At 47.8% G+C, this 15,385-nt stretch overlaps 1 long non-coding RNA gene across 2 annotated transcripts in view; it reads right to left on the reverse strand.

The window, feature by feature from the left end:
- Positions 1-14,373, reverse strand: part of LOC129214788 (uncharacterized) — a 23,080-nt gene extending 8,707 nt beyond the window's left edge. The window contains exon 1 of one of the 2 annotated variants that reach the window (XR_008579810.1): positions 14,009-14,373. This is a non-coding gene — a long non-coding RNA (uncharacterized LOC129214788). Of the gene's footprint in view, positions 1-13,978 lie in introns of both variants that reach the window. The other variant, XR_008579809.1, reaches the window with a different exon arrangement.
- Between the last annotated feature and the right edge of the window lie 1,012 nt (positions 14,374-15,385).

Genomic DNA, 15,385 nt, shown 5'->3' on the forward strand with positions numbered 1-15,385 from the left:
CCAAGATCCCCTCCGGTCAAATGCTTACACTTGTTTAATCCCTGGGAAAGTCAGTGAAACACATCTATGTCCTTAAAGTTAAGCACCTCTTTAAGTGTTTTGCCAAACAGTTTTGTAGAGCAAGCCAGAAAGGTGGTCGAGAAGGTGCCTTCAGCTTGACTCACCGCGTGGGGTGGGCTGATGGCACAGGAGTGATGCCTAGTCCAGGCAGGAGGGTGCTCAGCGCAGCGATGGGACTGGACCTTCACGGCATCTTTATGGTTAAGCTAGTGCCTCGCTGAGCTGGGGTCTCATGTCCTTCTGTCAGCAGTTTCAGATGCCAGCCCTGCCCAAGGTGGGACAGTAGCCAGCAGTGGTACAGTCTGGAGCAAAACTCTTACATTTCACAAAGAGCTGACAAAATTGGGCAACATCTAGTCTCTACCAGTGACATGGCCTTTGCAGGCAGGGAATTGAACCAGCCCCTAGAAGCTGCAAGATCCAAGACCGCAGCTCTGAGTGATGCTGGCGTGTCAAAGCTGCAGAGGTTCAGCTTCGCCTAGCACGGACACGGGCTCCCTGTGTTTCCCATCCTGCTGAGAAGAGCTTGGCTCCAAACCCAGCGGGCTGACCACAAACCCCGTCTGCATGAATATATTTGTTAAAACACTCATTCACACTGTAGCCACGGCGCTGGCTGGAAGAACATATATCAGGCTTTTTGTCAAACAAAACCCATTCCAACTGTCTGGGAGGACAGCAGAATCTGCCATCGCACTGCTTTGAAGGGTTTACAGTTCACTGCAGCACTTTATATCTGCAGTTGTTTCCATAACCAAGTTCAACAGAGCCTGTGAACAGGAAGGAATTAGGCACTCATGCAAAGACCATTAAAGTCAAGGGGAATCTTTCCATTGACTTGAGAGTGTTTGGCTCCCGGCCCTGGGTATCGGGGTCTGTTGTGCGGGATTTAGGGCAGGAAATGGGAGCAGGACTTTGCAGGTTTTCTCAGCATTTGTTACAGACTTTAGCACAGAAGCTCTCTGTGCCCGTTCCACCACATGTAAATTAAGAAGTGACAGCTCATCCGAGATGCAAGGCCCTAACTGACCATCCTTCCATCTAGTCTAGGCACCTCCTCCATCCTTCCTGGGGTGGACAGACCTAACACCGCAACAAGCTGGACTACCCCTTTCCTATGGCCACAAGATTTTTGTTCAGTCCGAGACGCAAAAATACCACAAATCAGAAGCTTCAGCAGACCTAAAAAGCTTGTTAATCCAAAATTCAAATTCATATCGGGGATTGGGATCCTACTGGGATCTAGGTAGAATTTCACTGACTTCACTTCTGCCTGTTCAGTTACAGTCAATAGTTTTGCACAGGAACACACCGTCTTTTGATGGAGTGCAGGACCATGCACCAAAATGACAAAAGATCTGAGCTGCCTCCATTTTCACACAAAGAAGCAGAGACCTGCATTTCTTGGGAGTTAACCTCTGGAAACCGATGCTCTCCGAGAAGCATCTTCCCAGGCACCCAAAATTGCCAGTAAATGAACCATGAAGCACTCCGGGAAACTTCAGGCTCTTTTAAAATACAACAACTAAGATCCTAATGTGCTGCTAACAGGAGCAGCGGTGGTTCTCTTGGCTTGCAGGAAGAGAGCCTGTCAGGTGAGTTTAGTGAAATGCTGCGCCAGGTACCGGTGTCTGCGAGGCAATGGGGTGGAAGGTGATGGCACCAGGGTGCTGCACTTGGAAGATGCTGGTTCGTTTTCTGCCTCAATCCCACACCCTTAGCTTCGTTCAGCGCTATCCCTTCATTACCTCCTCCAGCGGTAAAAGCAGGGAGGACATTTCTCCACGGCACATGCCATGGGAAAGGTCACACCAAAAGTCCAGCGGGAGAGAAATGAGGATTTGACTTGGTGCTGGAGCGCAGGCGGCGAGCCTGGCCAACGCTGTGCTCCCGTCAGCCGGAGCTGCTCAGGCCAGGAGGATGCTGTGTGCTGACAGCCGTACGCTGCCACGGGCTTCGCAGGAGGCAGCATCCAGCTGTTAGAGACGTCCTTCCCTCTCCTCGTGGGCAGCGTACGCCTGGGAGAGGAGCGAGGCTGTAAAGAATGAGTTATTCAAACCACGGGCTTAGGGAAAACCTCTGCCTCCTGGCAGATGCGCATTGCTTGGGCTGGGTTTAGAAAAAACAGAGGTGACCAAGTCCTGCTTCAGCCTTCAGTGGGAAATACAGAGACAAGAGTATGCTTAGCTGCAAGAAACTCGATCCCAGAAAGAGGAGAAAGGAGGGTGGAGAAGGAAATGCAACCTAATGCCAGGGGTGACCCAAACCAGCCAAGCTCTGCCAACAGACTCACAGAGCCAGATAGGACAGAAACTTCTACAGAACAGATTGCTTTTGGTGGCTGCACCTCATGTAGACAGTGCCACGTTCAATGGGATGGGCTCCCAGCAGTGAGCGTCACTTTTCTAAGATGACTCGACAGCGATTTGACTCAAGAGCAATGTGCCGGTCCAAAGATCACCTCTGCAGAGCAGTGGTCTGCAGGTTCCCTGTGCAGGAGCATCACACCCGGGCATCTCCATTAGCCTGGAGGGAGATGCAGTCACCCCACCGCGGGAAGTCAGGTGTGGCTTTTTGTTTCCAGAGGGATGTGGTTTTAGGAAATGAGCTTTGCTACCACCTGCTGCAAGTTCACCGGTTTAGTGGGACAAATTGCCAAATTCGACAGGAACTAGGGTCTCATTAGCATGACTGAGGCTTTGGCAGAGGGAAGGCTTCGCAGCTTCCATTTATAGGATGCGCTGAGAAACGCCGTGGCAGGAGTTCAAGGCAGGGCGGCGTGCACTATTGCATTATGAAGTCTAGACAGCGCTGGAGCCCTGCAAGCCTGAAGAATGCTTTTTCCCTGCCCTCGCATACTATTCAAAACCCAGCAGCATTCCTCAACCAGGAGTGATGTGGGGAAATATTTAATTCCCTTGTTCAAACAGATCCTTTTGCACCGTTGTCTCCCTCGAAAACCTCCGCCTCCAAAGCTCTGCCTGGAAGATGGGAGGTTGCCAGTGTTGCTGCACACATGCCAGCACGAGCTCTCATTTGACCGAATGCTACCAGGCTCCCCAGAGGAAGGAAGTGGGGAACAAAAATTTTAAAAACTACCTAAACCCCATGTTTTTATTCTTATCTGGAATGAAAACAGCACCTTTGCAGCAATTCTTGAAATATCTGCTTTTAGCTAGTTTTATTCCTCCCTTTTCTTCACTCTGAGCTGAGCAGGTCAACCCACCTGCCTGAGACTTCACTGCCTCCGTAGACCTCCAGGCAGTGCTCCCTCCTCCGTTAAAAGACGCCCAGCTGAGAAGTGTCCAAGCAGCTGTGCTCATCGACATCTGCAGCCAGCCTCAAAGGCAGCAGGTGACTGTCTGAACCTAAACCAAAAAAAAAACCCCCCGAAAAACCCCCCCAAACCCCCAGAAGTAGTTTTAATTTATTGGCAGATTTCCATTGAGCTCTAACTGCTAAATGGACTTTTCATGAGCTGAGGGGCAACTTGTTCTTAGGGAGCATTTCAGCAGCTCCTAAAATACAACCTGGGGGCAAGGCTGGGGGAAATGGGGCAGCACTTTCCTACCCATCGCCAGAAATGGAGGTGACATCTGGGCAATGCCTCCTCACCTTTAACTGTTCAAACTGCAGCAGGGTCCAGTGGCAAGGACTCAGTCATTCAGCAGCAATTCAAAGGAAAAAAAAATAGGATGAAATGATGATCCTTTAGAATGCCTCTGACTGCACAGCGAACACGTATGCTCTTTCCTTAAGTGGATTGATAAGCGCTCTGAATCAGTATTAACACATGCCAGATGCTGAGGAATCATCTCCCACTTATGGCAATTACGAGGATGTCCCAGAATCCAATAAAGCAACTGAGAAGATGAGCATCTGGTGGTGGTTGTCAGGCCCCGACACAACGAGATAAATGTATGTAATAAAGAGGTGTGATTTTTTTTTTTCTTGAGTCATATGCCATTTAGCACTGGATATGTGCGATTTCTTTTCCCTTCAAGGGTTCTCCTTGGGAGGAGATGAGCAGAGCATCCTTCCTCCAGCGGGATGCTGAGCTGTGCCCCCCCCACCCCGCCCTTTCTCTGCTGAAATCCAGCTACCACGTGCTGATCCCCAGCCCCGTAGCATCACCCAGCCACAGTTCTTCGGAGGGAGCTGTGCAAAGCAACCATGCACAGCCATCAGACAGCACCTCCAGCCAGAGAATTCCCCAGGTGAGACCACCTCCCTCTCTCTGACCATGTCCGCTCCGCGCTTCCAGCCAAGGGCAAAACCCCACAGCTTGAGATAAGAGAATCCACCATGTGTTCAGATTTGTTAAAAGACATACAAAGTGGTGAAGCAGTGAAGGTTACTTCCTACATAAATGAGCCAAAAAATAATCATCGTGCCCAGGGAATGCTGGGGATTACACAACAGCGATCCCATCTATTGCAAACACAGGGGCAAACACGTGGCTGAACAGCTTTTTAAAAATACTTAATGGATGATTCCTAGAAATAATAGCCAGAAAATTTTATTTGTGTGCAAGGCAGTAGAGCTGAGCTATATTTAATAGAGGAAAGAAGATAAAAGTAATCTCCAAAAGTCTGGTAATGCAGACTCTGTGTTTAGATATACTTCGGTACATCTTTATCGGTAAATGCCAGCGTAGCTACAAGGATGTTTTTCTCAGTTTGGATAGCAATTCAGGGATTCATTGGTTTGAACATCAGAAGCAGCCGTTAAAACGTCTTGTACGAACTGCTCTCCACCACAAGCCGAAATGGTTCATCCAATATCTGAACAGGGTCAGGGGTTGGATAATTTAGAGCTATTTGCAATGAGTGACACACCAGCCTTCGCCCACAGGCAAGGGCCAGCCTAGCTCCAGCCGTTCTCGCTGCCAGGGCCCTTCTCCCACTAAGGATGATCTTTAATTCATTCCCTGTCCTCACAAACAAATTTTACTCCCATTTTCCTTCCCAGAGCTTTCTCAGACAACGTGTGGAAAATGAGCTGAGGAAGAGAATAGCATGAAGAAAAGTTGGTGAGCGAGCATTGGGGCCATCAGTGCCAGCACACGTCACCCATCTGGGACCATGGAAACCCCAGCAGTCACGGTGAGCATCCTCCCAGGCTCCCAACCCTTCCACCCCACTGAAACACATCCTGCCAGGAAGAATTCCAGACCTCCAGACTCAGCAGTGCCTGGAGAATCTGCTCCTTCCTTTCATTCCGATTTTCCTTTGGGCTTCTCCTACAGCAGAGCTTTTTCTCCATGTGATTTCCTACAAACATCTGAAAAGAAACACGACCAGCATCTGTTGTAACAGCAGCATCCATTTAAAAAGCATTGAGCAGACCCAAAGTCACACAGTATACTTAGTGTCACTTACAATGTTAACACTGAAATAATTTTAAAAGTAATTTTCTATGTAAATTTGAGCTCATTGCTTACTTTTGGTAAGATCAAAATGCTTGGCATCAATTCCAGGTTTTCAGAACTGTGGGTTCAGTTTGCAGAGGGTCTCTGGGAGAGAGGGGGACATTTTGTCCTAGAGAATAATACTGCTTCTCTGAAACATCTTAAAGGCTATGAAACCATTATTCTGGATCCTGGCTCGTGTGAAAGCCAAAGTTCAAAAAAAAAATTACATTTGGAGTCAAACTCGCCTTATTCCTTTCAAGAAGTTGCTGCTTTTCTTCTTAAACCTTTGTTTAACTTTGATCCTTTCTGTGTTTGAGATCTGCCTGTCTCTTTGTGTACCCAGTACCTGGTCTAATGAGTTCCCTTCCATCACTCGGGATCTTTGACAGCACAGTGTTACAACTATATTAACTACATGAAATACACTTTTAATGTCCCCTAACGGGGACATTAAAAATGGGCTTTAAAGTACGAATTTAATGACTTAGGATAAAATTTAGATCATACGCAATATTTGACTTTAAAAGCATTATGTAAATATTTAACCAATTAATGCACCAAGTCCCATTGCAGGGAACACAGTTAAAATATTTTGGCTCCCGTTTTTCAGAAAGTATATCTGTGACAGAACTTTCCTAAGCGTTTGATGCAAAGTGCTGTCAGCAGCACCAGCTACAAGGCTGTGCAGAGAAAGGTGCTGTGCTTTTGGGAACCTAAAAGGTCCGACCACAGACACCCAGTGCTCCACATGGCCAAGCCACCCTGCTCCTCCCAGGAGCACTCAGCTTAACTAAACCCGACCATTTCACCTGGCTTAGGGACCTCTACACTATTTAATAAAACACATTGCTCACATCGCCCAAGACCACAGCGTGAGGCTGCGGTGGGGTGTTTTGCTCCACCGAGGTCCGTGCACAGGAAGGAACGGGAAGCGTGTGTGCTTGCCCAGCTGGACGCCTTCAGAAAACATGTCCATCTCGGTGCCGCTGGGTACGTGTCTCTAAAGTGCTGAACAACAGGAAATCGTTTGACTTATATCAGACCAAATCCAGAGAGTATCAACCCTGCAATTAGCTATAATTAGAAATCCACTCCAGCAGTGCTCCCCCAGGCAGAATCCATGCACACCCACACGCGCTCGAGTGCTAAAACAATGCTGGTAGAGAAAGGCGTGATGACCACCTCTCCTCCCAGGGGCGGCCCGTGTGCTCACTACGGGTCCCAACCCTACATCAGGGCTCACCTGTGACCTCCCAGATGCTGAGCGAGGAAATGGTTTGTACCACAGAGTCAGACCTCAGGTCTTTACAGCTAACCCTCCTGGGCTGCCCAAGTAGCTGTCCCCTGGCCAGCCATGCCAAGTCACTGGTCTCAGATCCAAACTCGCCTTGGATAAGCACATAGAGTTATTTTTTAATGTACCTTTCTGCACCATAGCTTTTTTTTTGTATCAGAAAAGATAACCTGCTGGTATGAGATCCCCTGGTGAGCAAAAACGAATTAATTTCCCAGCCTCCCACTCCAGCCATCGTCAGCCTTCCCCCTCCACCGTCACCCAAATACCAACAGGCTCAAAACAACAACTTGGGCATGGCCAAACCCAGTGCTATTTTTGCATTGCTAATGCCCCTCAGAACTTTTGCCAGGTCTCAGAATAACATCCAGAATATAATGGGAGAAGCTCAGTCCAGACAAAGAAAGATTCAGTTGTCACCTTATTTTCAAGGAGATTTTGCACTCTTGATTCCCTGGCAGTTAAGGTGCATTTTGAAAGCTCCCTACTTAACTGTGTCTCCAACTAAAGCTCAACATTGCCATATGAACAAAAAAAACCCAGCACTTATGAGATCTTGATACTTGGGGATCTAGTAAAATGACAGCAACCTCAGCTATAATTACTGCCCTGTAATCTGCATGTCATGAATAACTACGTAATTCAGCAATAGCTGAAATCGCTGCACACAGTTATTTGCTCTTTGCGTTGAAATAAAATCGTGGGGAAGATGGACAGCAATTGAGTGCTGTGTAGATATTCAGTAATTTTCAAGCTTTTTCTGTTAACAGACCCTTAATGTTTTTCCTGTGGATGCCCCACACAACAATTAGTGCGAAGAAGTGCACAGGCTTTTCTCGCTGAGCTACGTGCTGCACGCCCCCAAATCCAGCCAGCAGCCCCAGGGTGAGCTGAGAAGAAAGGTGGGTAATTTGGAAAAGGCTAGGCTGGGAAGAAAGGTGGGTAATCTGGAAAAGGAAAAAAAGATTTTAACCACAACTAAAATCGAGTCTTTATTCTTGCTGTTCTCTGAGCCAGTTGTTTCACAGATGTTTTTAACAGCTTTCAGAGCGTGAGAGTCAGAGCCAACAGGGCACCCACACCACGGCCAAGGGGAAAAATTGCTATTTTGATCTCTCTTTGGGTGCGTGGATGAAGTCTTCATGTATTGTGCAGTGAAAAAGTACTGAATATTTTGATTTGGAAACCATGAGAGGTCCCATCCAACCAACGCAACACTAGGGTAGAGGAGGAGAATGAACACCTCTGGTACCTCCCAGCTCTGCTAGGAAAGGTTGTTACTTCCAGCTATTCATCACATCTTTGCACATCAGCTGGTTTCCTCTATAACTTATTTTTGACAAAACAAGCCAGGTTAGGTCTGCAGCCAAGCTCAGCTCTTTAAAATGCTTACAGCCAGCTGGTACCTTCACTGGACTGAGACAGGAGCGCTCACAGGAGCAGGTCCATGGAGAGACCAGATGGACACCAACCCCAGGCGCAGGTGATGCTGAGGATGGCACCAGCCCAGGAGCCACGACTCACCCGTGTCGACAGCATCCACTCACGCCTGCACGGCAGGAGCCCCCAAGCTGCAATTCCCATGAGGCAGGTATAGATCAACCTCTGAACCTACCCAGAAAGAAACGTTTCCACATCCTGAGAGATCAAGTTCAGCAAAGCCAAAGCTGTTGCACAGACAACACAGGCCTCCTACAACTGCAATTCCCACCAAAAAATTCACATCAACAGAAACCTCCTGACTGTGCTGAAACATCCCACGCAGGATGGCATCCCCAGCACATGACTTAAACACAATGACTGAGTGCTCCGCTGCAAAACAGAAAGGATAAGAACAAATTCAAGATTCTCAACTGCTAAATCCACATGATTCTCTTGGTTATAATGGACCTTTGTCAAATCACATAAAGTTCAAAAACTTTCTTTAAAACTCTTAGTGCTTGCAAATGCCTCTGCATGCATATTAGTGGCAGAGATGGACAAAATGGTCATTCAGTGATCTCATAGCTCCTTCTTTCCCAGTATCTCATTTGTTCATAGACTGAAGAGACCCTGGCACTAATAATTACCTATTTTAAATTAAATGCAAGACTGGAGAGAGGAAAAAATCTTCCTGAGTGTGGCAGACTTCTTTATATCTTGCTAAATCTCCCTCCAGAGCAGCAGCTGTTGGTGCTGAGAGACAGAAAATCAGCTGAGCCAAGGACCTCAGTCCTGCACACCAGAGGAGTGCAATGAGGAGTGTAATAAGAAATGCCTTCACACTCAGGCCAGGAGGATCATGCATTGAGCTGATGAGGCTTTGCTGACCTCCACCCCACCGTGTGCTACACAAACCATGCTAAACTCCAGCTGGCTCCACCGAGCAAGCATCAAAATTTGAAGCCAGTTTTCATATGTGACCCAAAACCCCTCTCATGGGAGCAGAGAGATGGTGTAAGGGAAAGAGGAGCCAAAGGATCCCACTTTCTTGAGCAATTTGGGAGCACAGGAGAGAGCATGGGGAGGTAACCTTGCTGTGAGACTAGCACCCACGTAGAGGGGAGGTCTCTCACCCCTCTGAGCCCAAACTGTCCCTCTCCCAGCAGTGATGCTCTGCCCATCATTCTCTGGCCTTCAGAGATTGCTCTAGGATGACAGACAGACCCAGAGGAACATCTGGAGCAGCAGCAAGCAAAGAGACAATTTAAACAGTTTGCAGGACCAGCTGGAGCTTCTCTCACTGCCAATTAAACAATTTCCCTGACCATTTTTTATTTAAACTTTAACACGGCTCTGCAGTTCCACCAGCCAGGACACAAAATACAAGGGCTCCACACACTTTTGCTTCCCACCATCACAGAAGACTAACTACCAAGGGCAGGAAGAAATGCTCCTTCTCTGTGGTTATTGCACACAGCAGATAACAAGTCCATTTCATAGGCATTTGCCTCTGGATGAGCAACAAAGGCAGAAATGAAAAACCCAAGAACGAGCGCAAACCCCCACAAGAGCTCTTGTGTTATGCCCAGTAGATCATCGGAGAAATGCGATGCTATAGAAATACTTTGGTTCCAGCTGAATCTATGTGTGAACGTGAATTGTTAAGTGGAATAATTCATTGTGCATTGACTTTCACCACGGGCCCTAAGATTCAAATCCATGTTCTTTCCAAATTACTGTAATTTTCAGCCTATCTCCTGTGATGATGTACATCGCTAGCCTGAAATTCCCCTGTGGCACTTTAATAAATAGTTTAACCTGAGATATAATTTACGAAGATTTCAGTGCCTGCTCGGGAAGATCTATTTCTGTTGCAGGAACTTGAACTAAAATTGGCATCACCTCTCTCCAAGGCTTTCTCCATTGTGCACACTGTGCTTGGGTAGACAAGTCTACCTGTGCCCTTCCCCATGGACCGCAGAGGCTTGAAAATATGGAGAGAAACAAGGTCAAAGATGATTTCCACTCTTGGAGGTCCAAGGAGAGAAGAAAAGTGACCTTCTCAGGCCCTGTCCAGAGACCCAGGCTGCACCCCGGTTATCCAGGTTTTCATTGCAGCACCCAAAATTTCACACTGCTGGGACACAGTGCAGAAACAGAAGCAGAAATAGGCAGAGCTGAAAGTTCTGCCTTAAATCCCAGCAAAATATGCCATGTAGGAATCAAGGATTAACCACCAGAACCTCCAGGTGCAGAGATTGCAGCTCACCCCTGCTCACCCGGCAGAGGTTACCAGCTTGTCCCCATGTCCCCTCTTCAGAAGATGCTCCCGACACCCGTCTTGGCCCTTTTCTGTGCACTTCAACCCGTTTCAGTCAACAGCCTTGTTCAAGTGCTTTTCTCAGGGGCTATCAGGAAAACCTGCTAATCTGACGATGTGCCTGAAAAATCAGTGCAGTTTTAAGCAGTCCAGGTACTTCTGTATTCACCCTGTTGTCCAAATCAACCTTTTCCCTTCAGATGGCAACTCGGTTCCTGCTCCACACAGCATTCCCTGCCCTGGTGCTCACCCGTTGGTGGTGACTAAGGGTTAATAAGGAAGTCAACGAAGGACAGAGTTGAGTAACAGCTGAATTTTCTGCTGATAAGAGACTCCTCCTTCTGAGCCTCATTAATACTATCCTGATTATTTTCTTGCTTCACAAAATATCTTATTGCTGGTTCTTCAGCAAGACAGTGAGTTTTCTGCACCCCCCCAGTGCAGGGATGAACCAGCTGTAACTGACCCCTAAAGCAGTTCTAGAGGGCAGATTAAGTCAAAGACCATCGTCCTGGCTCAAGAACCCATGTTTAAAATGCTAGAGTCATTTTATACAGAGACATTTGAACCTACAAGAAGTCGCAGTGCCGTAATTGCATCTTAATTTGATCTGAAGACACAACTGTGCTGAAGACAGACACAGGCTCCTCCTGGGTGAACACACGCAGGCTCAGCGGCTCTTTGGCAGGGTGTTAATTTTCTGATAGTGCAAGAGATTCACTGATTCTCCTTATCTTACATCCTACTGATTAAAAAAAAAAAAAATCTCAACATTACTGTTGACTTCCAACAAAGTGAGAAAAAAAAGCAAAGCCGACAAGCAGTTAAGGCCCAAATAGTTCAAGCTGTTTTGATGGCAAGAAAGCTGGAGGAGCCAGCAGGCAATCAATCTGGATGTCGATCACCCAGATCCAAACACATCTATTCTGGCATCGTTAGGAACAGAGCGGTTGTCCTCTTGAGGTCCTTCTCAGCTCCTCCATTTGTTCTGATTTTTTTTTTTAATTTATACTGCATTTATTGCAGAATAAGCTATTTAATAAATTCTTGTGGCGCAGCTCCCTACACAAGTGCTCTGTTCCAAAACCGTTACTTCTATTACCGAATACTATGTCCACAAAGAGAGCTCCCCCAGAAGAGTTATTGCCAAACAGCCCATTCCCTTTGGCTGTACGGCAGCCAGCCGCCGAGCCAAGGTTAAGATGACCCTGGTGAGTGGCAGAGATTAATACAGTCAGGAGGGGGGAAAACAAATAGAAATACACGAAAAAGGAAAAAAAACCAAACAAAACCTCGGGAAAAGTTGAGTAGGGATATGGTGCCACAAAGGCTGCCTGGGAAGAGGAAGGATCTTCCCCCACCAGCTGACATTGTGCTTAGACACACACCTACAGCATCCTTACCTAGTGGAAAGCAACAGATTGCTGCTCTGTTTTTGACCATCTGAATTTACTGGTGCTTTTTAATTAACAATTTTCATTGTGGATTGAAGTTGCAAGGGCATTTCCCCCTCCCCTCAGTAAAACAAATACTGAAAAAAAGGGCTTGTGATTGAGAAGCTCACTCCCTTTCCCTTTCTTTCCCTTGCAGTTTTGAAACACGAGGGCATTTCCAGAAAAATCAAGGGATACAGAGGTGCTGGAATGAAACACTGATTTATTATTATTACTATTACTAGGCATAGGCTTTCCTTTTGAAAATCGTCACTAAGCCCCAACCCAAAGAAGTGCATGGTTGACTTCAGGCTGAAGTTTAGGGGACTCAGCTCTGCTCCTCAGCCTGCAGCCATGGATGAGGTCTGAAGCATTCTGGGGGTTGAGGTCTCCATGATCTCCCGTCCTTAGTCCCACCCCGCTGTGACACAACCATTGCCCTGGCAGAGATGTCCCCACCGACGAACCAGCCACAAGCAAAGTGCCCACAAAACCCTGAGGCTGTGGCTGGTTTTTACCCTTTTTTTTCTTAAACTTTTAGGGAACAGTCGGGGAGCCACAATCTCTTCCATAATTTTTCTCCATCTCCCTCTGCAGTGTCATTTTCACCTGAAAACACACAAAGCCAAAGTCTCTCCTTCACCTCATGACTGATCCCTTGGCACTTCCAATGGTCCTTCTCAAATCCATGATCTTGCCTATAACCATATGTCCCCAGGATAAACTAAAAGCATCCATCCTTACCTGCTTAACAGTTTCACTTTATCTTCTTACTAAAAAACAGCCATAATTTTACAGCCTCTCTGCCTGCGGTTTTCACTGGGACAAGATGCGCAATCGTAATAGCAAACAGCAGCCAAGATTGTATAGTTTCCTCTAAATAATTTAAAGCACTATTCTTGCAGACAAAGAGGACTCAGCCAGCCTCCTCCATGGAGGGGCATAACGTACAAACTACATTTAACTCATGAGGTAACTTATCTACTGATAAATTAATGTGCTTTTTTTTTTTTTGAGAATATATACTTTTGAGGATAAAGGTGTCCCAGTTGCTATCACAGCCTACCATGCCCAGAAAATGGAGATTGGCTATTTTCTTTCATGGTCTGGATGAGCTGGTGGTTTGGGATCCATCTGTGATTTTAATGGAAGAAAGCACAAAGCCTTTCATTTTCTCTGTTTTGTAAACAATCCTTGTCCCATCCACTGACACGCTTTTAAATCATTATATAGGGAGTCCCAAACCAACCCTCAGTGGTTTCACTAAGAAACTGGTAGGCAGATGAGCTATTGCAAGATTTGGAAAATGTTACAGCAGCTTGGGAAGGAGATTCAAACCCTCTGCCCTGGGTTTGGGTGCCTGGTCCAGCCAACGGCAAAGGGAACATCTGTGCCTCTTCCCAGCCCTTCTGCTTGGTTTCCACTGCACTGTCTGCTAACAATAGAGAAAAATAAAAAAGTTCCTCTCTTTGAAAGCCATTAAAATTTAGAAAAAAAAAAAAACCCTCTGCAAACAATCTGCATTTTATCTTCTTAATGGCTCTAAAGCCTCCACTTGTATCCAAAAATAATTGCACTCAGCAAGAGTTGAAGAATATTCTTTTCAAATCGTGGACCAGATGTTCCACTGAGACCATTACACAGTTAACTACCAATAAAAGTAATTCAACAAACTAAATACTGATTAAAGAATGTGCGCTCACAGCCCAGCACCATTTGCAGACAAGAAATGCGATTTGCTGTTATTTAACCTTTAGCGACACAGACGTGCTGTCCTCTTCCTCCTTGGCAAAGGCAGCACCAGCCAGCGAGTCCGGCTGTTGAAGAGGATTGTTTGGGTTTTACTATCTTAGAAATCAGATCTCATAAACTCAATGCAAGCTGAGCCGCTGGCCGGACAGCCAAAAACCCCAACGTTGCTCAAGAGGTCAGTGCCATTTTCCAGTCCATCCCAGCACGTCCAGGACAAACAGCCTCATGCCACCCGCTCTGCAGGGGACATACAGGCAGCAGCGAGAACAGGCAGTCCTGCCCACCTTTCTCCATGAGCTCTCCTTGTCACAGACCTTCTTTAGGCTCCAAGGGTTGGTGTCCATCAGGTGGGCATTGGATGAGAGCAAGTACCGGTGCACGCAGGGAGCTGGAGCCTTCTCGGACCCCATGCACTGGGCAAGGGTTTCATGACTTGGTCACCATCCATATTGTTCCTCCTGGGACAGGAGGGTCTGGTGGCAGGACCGAGCGTGGGAACCTGCCACAGCCACCCAAGCCTTTGCTCTAAACACACACGCCAGCTTCAGAAACGCTTAGAGGGAGAGAGGTGCAGGGGTAAAAGCAAAGCTGTGCTGGAGGAGACAGCCCAGAAACACCCCCGGCACAAAACTGCCGCTCTCTTGGACCGTGAAGGTGGTTTCATCTTGTTTGTGCTTAGCAGTGCAAAAGCCATTTGCCACGTAGAATAGGAACTACCTGGCCTCCCGAGCCCGGAGCAGCTGACAGCTTGCCAAGGCCAAGGGGACGAGCCTTGAAGAGCAGCCAAGAGAGGTAGATGGGAGGAGGAAAATGACGGGAGCTGCTGCCAGGGCCCAGCAGGTTGGACATGGAAGCATTAGGGGGTGTCATACCTGGGGCATCTCTCACCTTCTGCCTTCCCTGTCCTGGCACGAAGGAGGCTTCAGACCTCATTCCCACTTTGCATGTTTCTAAACACTCCCTTTTATACCCTATAATTACATTTTTGTGCCATAAAATCCTCTGAAGAGGCTTCCTCTCTCAAAAGACTCATCTCCAATGCAAGTGGAGAAGCACTAATTGCCCTATCAGGGTCTCCAGGGCTTTTCTCTGTATTGTTAGCTAACAAAAATGTGTTCTTAATTTAAGCACTTAGCCCAGATATTTCATTTTTAATTACAAGCTGAGGCAGAGCGCTAGACAGCCCAGAGCAACAGCGAGTGCTTCCCCCACAGAAGCGGCACAGCAGTGACCAGGGATGGGTTTCACACAACCCTGGTGGTAGAAGACCCCCAGCCCTTGGGGTGGGGGAAGGTGCCAGGCAGAGGGGACCCCACCAAACACCCCACAAGAGGCACCACCTCCCCTGTGACCTGGGAAACAAACCCCAACCCCTGCAATGACACACGGACGCACCCCAGGAACCCCCACACCCCCTCTGCCCTCCCCAGCTGCTCGCGGGCAGCGCTTTTATAGGCAGCGGCGCTCCCTGATTGGCCCTTCGTGGCCCCGCCCATTGGGCGGGGCTCCCGGGACGTTGCTCCTCCCCCAGGGTGTGGCTCCTCCCCCCGCCCTGGGGCTGGCAGGGACCCCTGCCTGCAGTCCCTGCCTGCAGTCCCTGCCTGCGCTGCTGGATGCTGTGCAGCTGGCAAAGCGCGGGGGGGGGGGGGGGGGCGGGATCCGCCGCTCCGAAGGCAGGAGGGGAACTCGCA

The sequence above is a fragment of the Grus americana genome, chromosome 18 (genome assembly GCF_028858705.1).
Source record: "Grus americana isolate bGruAme1 chromosome 18, bGruAme1.mat, whole genome shotgun sequence".
Classification (NCBI taxonomy): Eukaryota; Metazoa; Chordata; class Aves; order Gruiformes; family Gruidae; genus Grus; species Grus americana.